This window comes from Pleurodeles waltl, chromosome 4_1, assembly GCF_031143425.1.
Source record: "Pleurodeles waltl isolate 20211129_DDA chromosome 4_1, aPleWal1.hap1.20221129, whole genome shotgun sequence".
NCBI classification, from domain to species: domain Eukaryota; kingdom Metazoa; phylum Chordata; class Amphibia; order Caudata; family Salamandridae; genus Pleurodeles; species Pleurodeles waltl.
The window spans coordinates 463,689,798-463,706,474 of NC_090442.1; the positions used below are offsets into that span (position 1 = coordinate 463,689,798).

The 16,677-nt window shown below is 44.7% G+C and overlaps 1 protein-coding gene across 1 annotated transcript in view; it reads right to left on the minus strand.

Moving 5' to 3' along the window:
* Positions 1-16,677, minus strand: part of LOC138287164 (phytanoyl-CoA dioxygenase, peroxisomal-like) — a 231,392-nt gene that overhangs the window by 80,164 nt on the left and 134,551 nt on the right. The window lies entirely within an intron of this gene.

A 16,677-nucleotide genomic window follows, 5' to 3' on the forward strand; every position in this document is an offset into this window, starting at 1 on the left:
GCCTACATGGGCAACAAGCTACACTATGTAGGTTGCACTGTTGGAAGCATGCTGACTTTTGATCCTAAGTGGGAAGTGTTTCCATGCCCTGTGTAATGACTACCAAGGTGCAGTTATCGTGCTTTGGGACGCAGCACTTAGCAGTGTGGTGGACGAAGAGGTGAGAGAGAGAGAGAGAGATATATTCAGAGTTTATAGTTTTTAGTAGGCTGGCAGCTTAGAGTATCTTATCAGGTCTTTTTATGGTATTTTTTAAAGATCATAGTCTTGTTAGTGTAGAGAGAAAAGTAAGGTGGTGCGAAAAGGATCTTATCACGGCGGACAATCCTCTGCAGTAAAATGTTTTATGTGTTGGTCAAGAAGCTGCCTCCAGAAGGCCTGAGGGCTCATTCCACCATGGCTAAAGCTGCTACTGGTGGCACGTTGAGTGCCTGTCTTTGACATCTGCTAGGCTGCAAAGTGGGAGTCAGTGCACACATTCACAAAGCACTGCTGCCTTGACGGCCAGGTCTGACAGCAAAGGCATTTTGCAAAGTCGGTCCTGCAGTGCTTTTCAGTCTCAGCCCACTACACAGACGATGTACCTTGGGGGAGATTCTGCTTTGGTATCTATTCCAAAGGTGAGGAATGTACAGTTAGAATTATCCATCAGAAAAGCAAGTTACTTACCTTCAGTAATATTATTTCTGATTGATGCTCTAACAGCAGATTCCTCACTGCCCTCACACCTTCCCATTCTATGTAATGGCCTTTTTTTTTACCAACTAAAAAGTTCTCAAATTAGAGTTCTACACGTTGGTTCCTAGTTTTGTTCCTGTTCCACGGCTGTGGGGGAGGGTGGAATGTTACGAAAGTAACTGACATCGGGCCCACGAGTGGTGCCTATATGTGGCTCCATTCCCTCACTTTTGGGTTAGTATGAGGAGGTCAAGGCAGCCATCCAGTTGTACAGATTCAGGGCAGACGGAACGTGGGCCAGAGTGAGCATCTTGAATTTGTCCTGCTGCAGAAAGACATTCGAAGGGCAGCGATCTAAAATAAGGCAATAAAATACATTAAAAAAGGCTCTGCCCTTCAGCAGAAGGGAACAGCAGGAATTATAACCCATCCTTATTTCTAAGGCTGGCACCCTGTTAATGGCCCCTTTTTCCAAGAGATACTGTACCTCTTGCAGCAAAATAGATAGGTCCTCACCTGAGAACGTCTATGATGTGGGAGGAAGTTGAGATGGCTGGTAAATGAATGGAATGGCAAAGCGAGACTGGACTATACAGATGACCCATCTGTTGGATGTAATGGCCAGCCACCCTGGAGGAAAGTGTCCAATCCTGCCTCCCACAGAGTGGCTGCGCCCAGTTAAGGGCAAACTAAATCAACTTGGAGGCTGATACCATAGGGGAGGAGGGCTGGTGGAATGGTGTCTCTGGTGACCTGCAAGAGGTCTGTTTGATCTTTGTCATTAGCCACAAAAGAACCGACAACTGCTGTGGTGGCGAGGCCTGCCTGTGCTTAGACACCAGTCCTCTGGAGCATCTCAAAAGGAGGAAGTCTGCTGAGCAAACTGTCACGCCAGATCAAAATGGCCAAATGGATGTGCTATGGTCTGCTTTTTTTAAATCATTCGAGGATTGGATCACCCTTTTCACCAAAGAGGCGGACCCATCAGAAGACATAAGCATGAGGGATGCGCTGTGGTCTGCTTTCTTTAAATCATTTGAGGATTGGATCACCCTTTTCACCAAAAAGGCAGAACCCATCAGAAGACATAAGCATGAGGGATGCAAGTATGTCCCCAAAAAAGACTGTGGACTGCATCCAAGTATGGGTACGAAGCACCACAGTAGTGCATACTACTTGCACCAAGCAGTCAGTGTTCAGGCCAGCATGATGTACATACCAGGCTGCATCTTGGCCATCCTGAATCGTTTTATCTAAAGGGGCCCTGAAATCTTCCTGGACAGCTGGCAGGATCTTACTGCCCATGGCCTAGGGGGCATGTTTGTAATAGTTTAAAAGCCAGACCACATTGAGTAACCTCAATGGCAAACTGACAGAAGAGAACATCTGCTTCCAAAATGCTTCAATCCTTTTTGGACTCCCTAGCTGGAGGGATTGTAAGGTATGCATTAGGGTCGACTTTGATGGTGGAGGCTTGGACCACCAAACTCTAAAAAGTTGGGTGCTCCATAAAACAGTGTAGGTCCCCGGCACCGGTCAGTGTTGCTTGGCCCCCTGCCAGTTCACAGGTGGGCAAGAACACAGCTTTGCCCACATACCCAAAAGAGTGTCAGTGAGGGCTACATTAAAAGTAAGGGCTAAGACGAGGCTGACCCAGGGTGTAAAATCTCAGTCAGGACATTAGACTTGACTTCAGCTTAAGGCAGTTGTACTTCCAGGACCTCTGCTGCACATCTAATCACCATGGCAAATGATGCACTCTTCTCCACTGGGGTGAAACCAGCACTGTGTGATGGGAGATATTCAGGCCTCTGGGATCTTGCAATCCCATATAAATATCATTGGCATTATAGTGTGGGAGAAAATAATCACCATCGTCATTATCAGATTCATCAGATTCTGAGCAAGGGCACAAGTTATAGTTAACTTAGGGTGCAAGTTATAATTACTTTAAATAACTCTAACTAGAACTGCTGAATTTCTATGGTTTTGTACGAGTAAATTCAGAACCTAACTAGAACTTCTCTGTAACCTTTATGCCCTAAGGTAACTGTAACTCACGTATTCGCCAGGCACAGATAATTACCCCTCATATTACAACACTCATGACATCTTTGATAAAATCATTGATAATATAAATGTAATATTTGCAGTAAAATTATTGATGAGATAACTGTACATGTCGGGGTGCAATTTATATTTATCTTAGGGCACAAGTTATAGCTGCTTGAATGAACTAACTATAAAAGCTGAATTTCTATGGTTTTGTACATTTAAAATGTGAGTCAAACTATAACGTCCCTGTCGTCTTTGGTTTTTTAAGTGAATATATAGCTCTAACAATTTCTGTCACAAGTTTTATTTAGTTGTGATCTGCCCATCACAATGCATCCAAGTTCTGTTGCAAATGTCGCAATTGATGATCTACCTCACAAGGAGGATGCAATTCACAGGAGATCCCTCTTTTCCTTGATGATGGGGGATGTTTCCCCTCCACATCCTCCTCGGTTGCTTGTTGACTAACTAAGGGGACACTTGCATCAGCAGCTCTTTATCGGCATGGGTGTATTCACCAAGATAATATTAGAACTCTAAATAAAACAGGCAAGCTTTTGTGGGAGGGCAGGTGGTTGGGGGAGACAAATTTAATAGCAAAGAGGCAAACATAGCCTTGGAAATGCAGCGCAAAAACACGTAGCAGAGAAGAAATCAAACATATAACCAGAGTGCAATTCTTCTTAATGGAAAGTTGTCTAATGCCGTCCAAAATGAAACTTTAGCAAACATCACACAAGGACTTTATAAGTAGGTAATGATGCAACGTTTAAAAAGAAAAAAATAATGCAAAACAAAACTTAAAACCTGCAAATGTACAGCTTAATTCAAAGTTTACATGCAAAAAAATTCACCCCAATCGGAGAAGGTAACCTATTTGTATAATCGACCTGAAATACAACTAATAAAAAATAAACATGAAAATATTCTGCTTGGGACAGAAATTCCTTTACAGAAAATGAAAAGAGTATCCCGACAGCACAGTAGGAAGTGAAAGCAAACAAGGTCCCAGAGCTGACAGCAGAGGGGTCATAAATGGTGGGGTGGTGGAGAGGGGCAATGTGAGATCAAGTTCAGCTGTAATTTACTGCACCCAAATCCAGCCCCCTGACCCGCCTGATATCTCTAACGCCTCCAAGGGTCAGGACCCATGGCTTTCCATCTGTAGCCAGCCATGCAGAAGAGTACTTGGTAGTCGCAGAACAGTAATGAGATGCTGCAGCTACAAGACAAAAAAAAGTTACAATGCCAGGGTTGGGATTCCAGTTGAGAGCAGTAGGATGTCTGTGTCTTTTGCATTCTACAGAATTCACCTTCATATGTGCACGCACTTCTCTCCACATGTGTGGGTCTGATCAAGATGAACAAGTTACTTACCTTCTGCGACATCTTTACTGGTAGAGACTGTATCTAAATGCAGATTCTTCACCTTAGAATATTCCCTAGACATCAGACTGGATCTAGAAAATCTTGAGCAGTGTCTCTGTGCGTCAGCAATTGGTGTCCATTGGTGCCACGTTAGCGTCATGCACCTAAAAAGGGACTAGCACGGTTCTTATATAGGCGCCACCACAGCATGCTCACATGAGTTTCTTTCATGACTAGTTCCACACCAAAATCGCAGATCCAAGTCAGACTGATTTGTGATCGGAGATCCTCCTGAAGGGGCAGCCTGATTGGAGGACTAATGCACATGCCCATGAGCTCTGGATACCAAGCTCTCTGTTCCCAGTCCAGAGCCACCAAGATGACTGATGCCTGGTCAGTCCTGATCTTTCATGAGAACTCAGGGTAGGAGCAGTATCCGTGGCAAAGCATACAGGAGTCGCTTTGGAAACTCCAAAGTGCAAACCTGCTGACCTTTTTGTGTTCTTGGCAGTGGCAAACAGATCAAGCCAAGGTTTTCTCCATTCTTGGAAAAGACCTTACTCCGCCTCCAGATGACCAGGCTATTTGTGACCCGTACGCATTAATTGCTGAGCTTGTCTGCCCTGGCATTCAGAGACCCAAGCCAGGTGTCGCACACCCACAAAGACATCCTGGCAGTCCAGCCATGTCCAGATGTGCTGAGTCTCCTGGCACAGGGTCCAGGACCCCACCCATCCCTGTTAGTTGCAACATCACATGATGGTGGTATTGTCGGTGAACACTTGCAACAGCCTTCCCTTGGTAGATGGGAGGAAGCTTTCAATGCCAAGTGGTTGGTGGTCTGCTCCAGAAGGGTGAGCTAGGAGTCCACTGGAGACCAGAGTACTTTGATCGCCACCTTTCCTGGGTGGCAGCCCAACCCAGAAATGATGTATTGGTCACCACTGTCAGATCTGGGTGGGGAAAGGAGAGAGGTCTGGACTAGGTCAGAGAGACTCCCCTGGTACTGTGCCCACTGAGACTTGAGGTCCCACTGCAGAGGCCGCATGAGCCATCAAGCATGCTTCACAAGCTGGATGCAGTAGGTCATCAGACCGAGCAGCTGAGGTTGATACTTAGGGATCATAGCCGAATGTCCTTCATACACAATGTTTTCAACTCACTCGCCAAACTACGTTAACTATAACTCACAACTCTACCATGCATTGCGTTCTGAAAAATCATCTCAACTGAGATGTCATAAGTGTTGCTATGAAAGCTATGATTTTAAATGGTATAAATAATGTCATATGCAAAGACATAACCAGTGCATTGGTAAGGCGTGAGTTATAGTCAATGTAGTATGGTGAATGAGGTGAGAGCACTGTGTACCAAGCTGAGAGACTTATAGAAATTTGAAGATGGTGTGTTAACTTAAAACGTAAGTTATAAGTAACACTGTGTAAGTAGGTGGGTGACATAGTAATATGAAGATGGTGTGTAAATTGAAGTTATAACTATAAGTTTAGAATTTTTAATTGTGGTGTAGTTTAAGAATAATTTGTATGGAAAGAATTAATATAGTTTTCCTAACTATAACTTATCTATAAGCTTTGGCCTTTTCATGGAATTCCAATAGTTTTTATGTTTTTAATGAAAATGTGTTTCAAATCATAGTAATGAGTTATTTATTAAGGTATTGCTCTTTGGAGGGTTGTACAGTAAAATTAAGGTGAGTGTCTTACAGTCAAGTGTCAGAGTGGAGTATTGTATAGTAGAATTGAGAGCAGTGTAAGAGAATGTAGTGGGGTAGAGTGGGAAACTGTATTAGGCTGTTGTACAGTGGACCTATATGGAGTATAGTAGTATGTTGTACAGTGGAGCTGTGTAGAGAGGGTGGCACAGAGCGAGGTAAAGTCTCATCTAGTGGAGTAGAGCTCAGTGGAGTTACGTAACGTCGTGTGGAGTAAAGTAGAATACAGTGTATTTGCATGTTGTACAGTAGAGTGGATTATAGTGTAGTTGGGTAGTGTATAGTTGAGTAAACTTATAAATTGGAGTGGCTCCTGTACAGTAGCTTGGAGGCCGATTTCATTGAGTATTGAAAATAGTTGTTCAATGTAATAGAGTGTCATACAATGGAGTGTATGGGCATAGATTAGACTGTAGAGTTAAACAGTGATAGTGTACATGGATAGAGTGATGTAGTCGTGCACAGTGCCATAAATTGCAATATATTTTTAAAGAGTGCAGTTCTAGAGAGGGTAGTCGAGTGTCCGGTAGTGGAGTCGCTTACAGTGCAGTGCCATGAGCACTATATGATAGAATAGAATACAGTGGAATACCATACCGTCTAATAGTGTACAGTGGAGTGTAGAAGAGTGGGTTGGCAGAAAGTTGAAAAGCGCACTCTGGAGTGTCATGCAGTGGCGTGCCATACGCTGGAATAGCGTATAGTGGAGTACAGTGGTGTGGCACACAGTGGATTAGTGCACAGTAGAATAGATTGGCGTGGCGTAGGCTGGAGTGGCATACAGTGCAGTGTGGCTAACTGGAATACCATATAGTGGAGTGGCATCCGAAGGAATAGAATGGAGTACTGTGGATGTGCATTACAGTACAATAGCATACAGTGCTGTAACGTGCAGTACAGTGGAACAACATATAGTCGAGTAGCGTATAGTGGAGTGGCATAAACTGGATTGCTTCCACTGTAGTGCATACAGTGGAGTTGGGTAGAGTGGAGTCGCAAATATGGCAGTGGAATACAGTGGAGTTAGGTACAGTGGAATAGCATATAGTGAATTGTTGTCTAAGGGATTAGCATAGAATGGAATGGCGTAGAGTGGAGTGGCATGGAGTGCAGTACAGCAGAGTAAAGTGCATTGGCTACCGTACAGTTAAACAGAATAGAGTGGAGTGACACATACAGGAACAGCATACAGTGGAGTGACGTAGAGTGTAATAGCCTATAGTGGAGTCACGTACAGTGGAGTGGTGTACAGTGCAGTGGCGTACAGTGAAATAGTGCAAAGTTAAGTGCTGTGTAGTGTGGTGCCGTACAGCGTAGTACGGTACGGATGTAGTTTAAATTTTAGAGGAGTGTGCATTACGATGTGCAGAGTAATGGAAGTCAGAGACTTGCACTGCATTGCACTTCTGCACATGTACCAAGCAAAGCAAGGCAACAAATGGTGGCTTTGTGTAGTTTGTAAATGTTACATAAGTATTGTGCTGCCTTTGCGACACTATGCTAACGCAAGGGTAACGCAATAGAATCCCAAATTTGTCCCTAGTGATAATATTGCACCACAATGTACCACAGTAAGCTAGTGTTATACTGTGGTACACAGCAATACAAGCCAGTGTATAATTGGCTAATGTCTGCATTTACAAATTTAAAAGGCAGCCACGATCCATTTAGTTGAAATTTGGATTTTTCTGGGTTAGGGCTTTAACCACAGTTAAGTACTAGGTTTTATTGTTGTTCCCAACCTATTACCAAGTGGAAATAGGTATGAAAATGTTCTATATATTTATTTCACCAGTTTACTGCAGCGGTACCTAGCAAGTACAGTGTTTTTACCAAACATACATTTTTTACAAATTCTTTTTAAAGTAACACTGTAAATTGTAGGTATTGCTGTGGTAATCTATAGACTTTTTGACATAATTAACTATTTTAAAAAGTGTAAAAATGCCATAGTACAGTACATTTGTGAAATATTGTGTATTACAATAGTTTTTCAATTTTTGAAGATTTTTTTAAGGTACCGCAGTACTAATTATGTAGTACCTTGGTACTCTGTAATATGTTTTAAATATTTAGAAATGTATATTTTCTTACCTATTACTACTTCAATTAAGTGCTAATAGGTAAAGAAAACTTAGCAAACCTAATACTTACCTGTATTTAAAGCCCTAAGCTGGAACACTGGCAAAGTGGCCTTAAAACAACATGGCTGGTTGCAGTTTTGTAAAGACAGTCATTATCCAATCAATCATCGCTATGTACTGTGTTAGTACCTTGTAACTACCTTCAAACTACTGCGCTAAAAGGTTTCACTACGTTTAAAATGCTCATAATTCTAAAAACTCTTATCCTTTTAAGATGCAACCACATAAAGAATCATCTGCACATTAACATCTTCAATCCTTCCAAATTTCATCCAAATCCGAAATTCTGTTTTAGCGCTACGTAAAATACAAAAGTCCATGTAAAATGTATTAGATTTCAAGTGTGTTTTGGCTTCCCCCCTTTTTTGCACTGCCTTGACCAAATGGCCCAAATTTTCAATCCTCCACCAATGTAACAGATGCAAAAGGTCTGCAAAGTTTCACAGATGTTCATCTAAAGGGAGAAAAATCTGAGCAATTCCTGGGTAGCCCTAACTATAACTACAGAGTAGGTACCACCTCCCTGATATATAATATATATCTATATATATGTGTGTGTGTGTGTGTGTGTATTTGTCCCACAGTAGGTCCACCAGTAGGTCTGCTGCCTCGTCGACCTCTGGCACAGAACAGAATCCCTTGTATCAGGTAAGTAATAGAAAAGAGTTTTTTTCTTTCTTTGGTTTATTGCATGGACACCAATCTTAATAAAAGTGCAAATGAAAAACTAATTATCATGGGTGACACATTTCAGCTCTATGCCTTCAACTGGGCCTATATCTTCGAAATTCACTGGAATAAACCACAGGGACTTTACAAATAGGTTGACGTTTTACCCATAGAAATACAGCAGTTATAGTTATATTTATGTTAAGAAACTATAACTTGTTGCCTAAAGTTACTTTCTGGCACGAGTTATTGTTTCTTCAGGTAAGTATAACTATAACTGCTGAGTTTCTACGGTTTTGTATGGGTAAAACGTCAGACTAACAATAACATCCTTGGAACCTTTGTTTCTTCAGTTAATATCTATTTTTTTAAAATATAAAGTAATATGTAATAACCACACCGTTAATACATAGACTGCTGTTGCCAGGCAACCCCCCCGCCCACATGTACCCAAACTCATGCTGCACATTTGCATATCGGGTTTTGGTGTTGTAGTGGGAGTATTTTTTTCTTTTTTCCTCAGATATGCAGATCCTTCGCAAATTTACACAGGGGGTCGCGCTGGGCACCGCAGAAGATCAGTAGATCAGCCGGAAAAAAGTGGACAATTTTTTGCCTAGGTGGAGTCAGTTTGCAGCCAGCCAATGGGGGCCTTGCTTTTCCCCCGGATCTATGGATCCTCCACGAGTGAATCTGAGAAAGATCTGCGTCCCTAGATATCTATATTTGTTAACCTTAGATAACTCCCAAACTACTGAGCAGATTTACAGCAAGTCACAAAAAGGGTGCTTTCTGGACCAAGATCTAACTTTCTGCCAAATTTGATGTAAATCTGTTCACTTGTTTGGGCTGCAGCCGTGTCTAAAACCTGAAAAATCCCATAGACCTAGAATGCGGAAAAAGTGTTTTGGGACCTCCCTCTTTATCTCATCTCCTGCTTCACCCCAAAACTTTCACGACAGCAGCTGATCTCATTGGAGTACTAGTTTTGAACATTTTGTGAAGATTTGTGAAACAGTACCAGTGTTATTAGCAAAACAAAAATAGCTCAGTTGAAAAAATATATGAACAGTGATTTTTGTTTTGCCAATAACTTTGGCACCGTTTGCCGAATCTTCATGAAATGTTCACAACTAATACGACAGTTGGTTCAGCTGCTGTCTTGATAGTCTGGGGATGATCCATCAAGTGGGGACTGAGGAAAAGAGCGGGGGCCAAAACGCATTTTCCCTATTAATTTCCCATAGGAATTTCAAACATGACTACAGCCCGATCCGCTGGATGCAATTACACCAAATTGGGCAGAGAAGCTGGCTCTTGGTTCAGAAAGCAAGCTTTTTGTGATTTGGTATAAATCTATTTAGTAGTTTTTAAGATATTAAAGGAAAAACAAATATAGATATCTAGGGACACAGATCCTCCGCTGATCTAACAGTCCCCCTGCTGATATCAGATTGGCTGCCAACACTTCAACCAGTGTTGGCAGCCGTTTTGGGACTCTGCGTCAGCCAAGACCCAAACAAAAAAAAAAAGGGGGGATGGGGGTACAAAACCCCTATCCCTGGTCTTGGCATCCCCTTGGAACCATGTCAGGGCAAAAGAGTATGTTTTTTTTTAATTGGCAAAATCTGCAGTGGATCTGTAGATTTTGCTGAATTATTATTATTTTTTTTTAAAAAGGCAGTCTCCTCTGCTTCATATTAATATTACCCCCGGGTGGACCACGTCCGGGGGAATGCCAAATATAATAATTAAGGAGGGGGGCACACAAATGCCAAATATAATAATTAAGGAGGGGGCACACCTCCTAGGGTTCTTAAAAGCTCCCAGGATCACCATCTCCCTGGGCCTATATCTATACGATTGTTAGGGGGGCCATGCGGACCCCCAGCCCTGGGGACCACCACATCCCCGGGGTCAATAGTTTTTAAAAAACATTGAGGGGGGCTATGCTGCCCCCTACCAGGCCTGATGTGGCCCCGGGGACCACAAACTCCCTGGGGCTGGCCTGTGCAAAACAGCAAGTGGGAGCTGTAAAAATGCTCCTGTTTGCTGGAATTGGAGATTTCACTGTTTCCCTACCTGCAGACATGTGGGCAGGAACACAAATCAAAGTATTGCTCCCACACACAGGGAGATGCATTTCCAGCAGCTCCCTCATGCCACTAGCCATGCCGGATCATGCAGGAGGCTAGCAGCCGGCTGGGACCTGGAGGCTTTTCAGGGGGTTCCCAAAATTCATTAAAAAAATTAATACTGCCTAGTCAGGGTAAGTCACACACAATCCAAATTATCCTGTGCCCGCCCTCTGGCAGCTTGGCACTGAGCTGTCAGGCTAAACTTAGAAGGCAATATGCAAAGTATTTGTGCAATAAATCATACAATAACACCATGTAGCACCATAAAAATACACCACACAGTGTTTAGAAAAAATATAATATTTATCTGATAAGATGCAGGTCAAAAGAATTAAAAATTCAATAAATATATGTAGAGATATCACTGAAAAGTGACATAAAGGGGGTGATTCTCACCCTGGCGGGCGGCGGAGGCCGCCCGCCAGAGTTCCCCCCTCCAAAATACCGCTCCGCGGTCGAAAGACCGCTGAGGGTATTTTGGGTTTTGCACTGGGCTGGCGGGCGACCGCCAAAAGGCCGCCCGCCAGCCCAGTGCAAAACGGCCTTCCCACGAGGACGCCGGCTCAGAATTGAGCCGGCGGAGTGGGAAGGTGCGACGGGTGCAGTGGCACCCATCGCGTATTTAATACAAAGTGGGGCCCTCTTACGGGGGCCCCTGCAGTGCCCATGCTATTGGCATGGGCACTGCAGGGGCCCCCAGGGGCCCCACCACACCCCATACCGCCATCCTGTTCCTGGCGGCTCTGCCGCCAGGAACAGGATGGCGGTATGGGGTGTCAGAATCAGCGGAAAACCGGTGGGAGACCGCCGGTTTTCCCTTTCTGGCCACGGCTGAACCGCCGCGGTCAGAATACCCTGTGGAGCACCGCCAGCCTGTTGGCGGTGCTCCCTCCAACCGTGGCCCCGGCGGTCCATGACCGCCGGGGTCAGAATGACCCCCAAAGTGTCTTAAGTCTTTTTAGAAGCAAACAAAGGGGGTCATTCTGACCCTGGCGGTCATTGACTGCCAGGGTCAACGACCGCGGGAGCACCGCCAACAGGCTGGCGGTGCTCCCAAGGGCATTCTGACTGCGGTGGTATGGCCGCGGTCAGAAAGGGAAAACCGGCGGTGTCCCGCCGGTTTTCCGCAGCCCTGAGGAATCCTCCATGGCGGCGCAGCTTGCTGCGCCGCCATGGGGATTCCGACCCCCTCACCGCCATCCTGTTCCTGGCGGTTTTGACCAATGGCATGGGCACTGCAGGGGCCCCCGTAAGAGGGCCCCACAAAGATTTTCAGTGTCTGCCATGCAGCCACTGAAAATCGCAACGGGTGCAACTGCACCCGTCGCACCCTTCCCACTCCGCCGGCTCCATTGGGGAAGGGGTTTCCCGCTGGGCTGGCGGGCGGCCTTCTGGCGGTCGCCCGCCAGCCCAGCGGGAAACACAGAATTACCGCGGCGGTCTTCTGACCGCGTAGCGGTATTCTGTTGGGGGAACTTTGGCGGGCGGCCTCCACCGCCCGTCAAAGTTGGAATCACCCCCAAAGTCTCTTTCAAGCACAAAGTACCTGGTTCATGAGACAAATCTCTGCAAAGAACCGCAGCGGAGGAGAAGCGTGGAAACAAAGGGGTGTGCGTCAATTTCTAGGGCCGCACACAGTGATGTGTCGTTCAGTTTTCACACAGGGATGCCTGTATGTCGATTTCCGGTGCTCGGTCGTGGATCCTCTTCGGGTTCTGGGGTTTTCAGATGCCCCTGGGAGAATGCGTAGATTTCCTGTGCTGGCAGGCCGAAGTCATAGGAGCTGCGTCGATCCGGTGGGCGTTGCAACAAAATTTCTACCGCGAGGCAGGCCCTGCGTCGATTCTTCTCTGGAAGTCCGGCTGCATCGTTGCGGCTCGGCTGTGCATCGATCCAGTGGGCCGCGCATCGAATTTCCGGTTGCTACGCTGGCGCTGTGTCGATCTTCTCGTTGCGATGTCGGGCTGCGTCGTTCCAGTTTGGCGTGCATCGAATTTCACCGCACAAGGAGTCTTTCTTGAAGAGATTAAGTATTTTTCATCCTGAGACTTCAGGGAACAGGAGGCAAGCTCTAGCCTAGCCCTGGGAGAGCACTTCTTCACCTCAGCTAGAGAGCAGCAAGGCAGCAGTCCTTCACAGAAAGCAATCAGCTGAGTCCTTTGGGCAGCCAGGCAGTTCTTCTTGGCAGGATGCAGGTTCTGGTTCAAGTTTCTTCTCCCGGAAGTAACTGAGTTGGTAGGGGCAGAGGCCCTGTTTATATACCCAAATATGCCTTTGAAGTGGGGGAGACTTCAAAGAGTGGCTTAGAAGTGCACCAGGTCCCCTTTCAGTTCAATCCTGTTTGCCAGGGTCCCAGGAGGGGGTGTGGCAGTCCTTTGTGTGAAGGCAGGCCCTCCACCCTCCCAGCCCAGGAAGACCCATTCAAAATGCAGATGTATGCAAGTGAGGCTGAGTATCCTGTGTTTGGGGTGTGCCTGAGTGAATGCACAAGGAGCTGTCAACTAAACCCAGCCAGACGTGGATTGTAAGGCACAGAAAGATTTAAGTGCAGAGAAATGCTCACTTTCTAAAAGTGGCATTTCTAAAATAGTAATATTAAATCCAACTTCACCAGTCAGCAGGATTTTGTATCACTATTCTGGCCATACTAATTATGATCTTCCTGCTCCTTTCAGATCAGCAGCTTCCACTCAAACAATGTATGAGGGCAGCCCCAATGTTAGCCTATGAAGGGAGCAGGCCTCACAGCAGTGTAAAAACGAATTTAGGAGTTTTACACTACCAGGACATGTAAACTACACATGTACAGGTCCTGCCTTTTGCCTACACAGCACCCTGCCCTATGGGTTACCTAGGGCATTCCTTAGGGGTGTCTTGTATGTAGAAAAAGGGGAGTTTTAGGCTTGGCAAGTACTTTTAAATGCCAAGTCGAATTGACAGTGAAACTGCACACACAGGCATTGCAATGACAGGCCTGAGACAAGGTCAAGGGGCTACTTAAGTGTGTGGCACAACCAGTCCTGCAGGCCCAATAGTAGCATGTAATCTACAGGTTCTGGGCACATATATGCACTTTACTAGGGGTTTATAAGTAAATTAAATAGTCCAATGACCATGTCATGAATTATGTAATCTGTGAGGTCATAAGCAGTGCATTAGGGAGCAATTTGTAGTTAGCTATGGTAGCTATAACTGCTGAATTTCTATGGTTTTGTACGCTTGAAATGTGAGCATAACTATACCATACCTCTAACACTTTTTTCCCAATGAATTTCAATGTTTTAAAAAAAATCTATGTCCTAACTATAACGTCCCTATAACCTTTGCTTTTTTCAGTGAATGTATATATTTTTTAAAATCTGTTTCAGACCTATAACATCCCTGGAACCTTTGTTTTTTTCAGTGAATTTCTATAGTATTTTTAATGTATAGTAATTGTCATTACTATACGTTAATCCAACCACTGTAGTGCATGGCCTTTGGCAGTGCGTGGCGGTGGCTGGCCGGAGGGACTGGCCTCCGGCCAGGCACTAAGGCCAACCCCCTATAAGCGTCCAAACTTGCACCATGCATGGCCTTCATCTGTGGGAAAGAGAGGTTGCTTCCAAGACCTGGCCTACAGCCACCTCCCCGTAACCATTTAACTCCATTCTGTACACGGGCCTTTCGCCATTCATGGCGCGAGTTGGCCGTGGCCTCTCTGGGTGTGAGAATAGATGTGAGAGGGTGTATCTAGAATGAGAGTGGCTGTCAGATTGTCTGGGTGTGAGAATGTGTTCACAACTATTTTGGTGGGTGTGTTAGTGTGTGCGCAGGTCTGAGTGGGTGCATGAGGGTGTGAATGGCTCTGTGAATGGATGCGTGAGTGTCTGAGTGGGTCTGTGAGTGGATGTGTGAGTAAAAGCAAGAGAGTCTCAGTGGGTCTGTGAGTTGGTGCCTGAGTGTCTTAGTGGGTGTGTGAGTGGGTGCGTGTCTCAGTGGGTGTATGAGTGACAGAAAGTGATTGAGAGAGAAAGAGAGTGAGAGGGAGACAGACTTTTTTAGGTTTTGATGTATGATAATTTACAGTTACATTTTTGTGTAATTCACAAATGAAAAGGTATTTTTTAATTTTAAGTAGAAAGTCACGGTTACATTTTTTATTTAAACATTTGAAAATCGAAAAAAAAAAAAAAAAAAGGGAAAAAAGTCCAGCTGGACTCGAACCCTCAGTGTTAAAGCCCTTGACTTTCACGCTGAGCTATTTTTGCATTTTTTTAGGGCTGGTTTTTTTGCCCTTTAAAGGCTATCTGGAACATCCAGGGCTCCCCACGGTCCCTATATATATTTTTTTTACATTTATTATTGAAAAAAAGCTCTTTATGGGCTAACTAGGACCGCAGGGAGCCTTTACAAGCTATCTGCCCCTGCGAGGGCCCTTGCAGTGCCATTGCTTTAGCAAGCACAGAGCTGCTTTGACAACAGCTCCATGCTTGCTGAAGCATTACATTTCTGTCCTATGCACACATGAAGCTTTGGATTTTGACAGCGAGACCTGCTTCAAAGGTCCCGCTGTAAAAACCTGAAGTGTTTGCCGTGGCTTGGCTGCAGCGCCAGCACTGCAGTCAAGCCAGAGCAAACAGCTATGTCCTGGGGGTGGGTGCCCCTGGGACATAGCAGGAGCCAGCCCTGGGGGGTCGCGGTCCCCAGGGCCATCACAGGCAACATGGAGATAGCCCTGGGGATGGTGGTCCTCCGGGCTAATGGGGGTCTGAAATTGACCCCCTTTCACTTTTTTCTGTTTGCCCCGAGGGGTAGTGGTCCCCGGGGCACGGGAGGGGCCGGAAGGCCCCACCTGCATTTCTAAAGAAATTCCCCCAGGACGTGGCCCACCCAATGTTACAGTACCTTTTGGATTTGGATTTCTTAATGTTTTTGTCTTGGACTCCACTTCAGCAGAGTCCCAAAACGCTGACAACACTTCTGTTGTTAAAGTGTTATCAGCCAATCAGATCTCTGCACGAGATCGTTAGGGGGCGCGAATCCTTTGCGTCTCTATATATACACAAGTTTGGATTTTCTTACATTTAGAATAAACTACTGAACGTTTATACAACAAATAACAAAAAGGGCTCTTTCTGGACCAAGAGCTACTTTTCTGGCCAATTCGGTGTAATTCCGTCCAGTGACTTTTTGTGCTATCGCTGTTTAATTGTAACTATGGAAATTAACTTGGAAAAGCTCTAAATGTCACCGCTTGGTGGATCCCCCTGAAATTTTCCAGACTGCAGCTCACGTGACTGTCGAATATGTTTGGAAAACTTCATAAAGATTTGTCAAACGACACCAAAGATATTGATAAGCAAAAAACTGCTTTTTCTATAGAAACTAGGTCCTAACTATAACTACCTAGTGGCAAGCACCACTAGGTAACATGTACATATATATATATGTACATATATATATATACAGTATACACACACATATACACAGAGTTTAAAGAGCAACAAAACAATTTGACGTACAGGTTTGTAACTGCTGTTGTATGTTAGAATCAATCTGTGTGGGGTTGTCTTTGGTGTTTTCGTAAAAAGAATCTGAATCTCATCAAATCTTGACCAAACATTGGGAGGTCATCAAAGGTGATGCTATCATTGGCAACAAAATAACACCCAAGCCTAGTCTCACATCCGCACAACAAAATCTTTGAGGATCCCCTGGTACAAGGTGATATCAGAGTGACTAAGGCAGACTCTGAACTTGGGTTGCAAGTTTTTTTTTCCATGTGGCTGCTGCAAGGCATATAAATATAGTTAGATAAAAAAATTATTTAGTTATACATGCCCTATCAGACAATTCTTTACATGCAGCACGCAATTTTTGATATATATATATATATATATATATATATTTA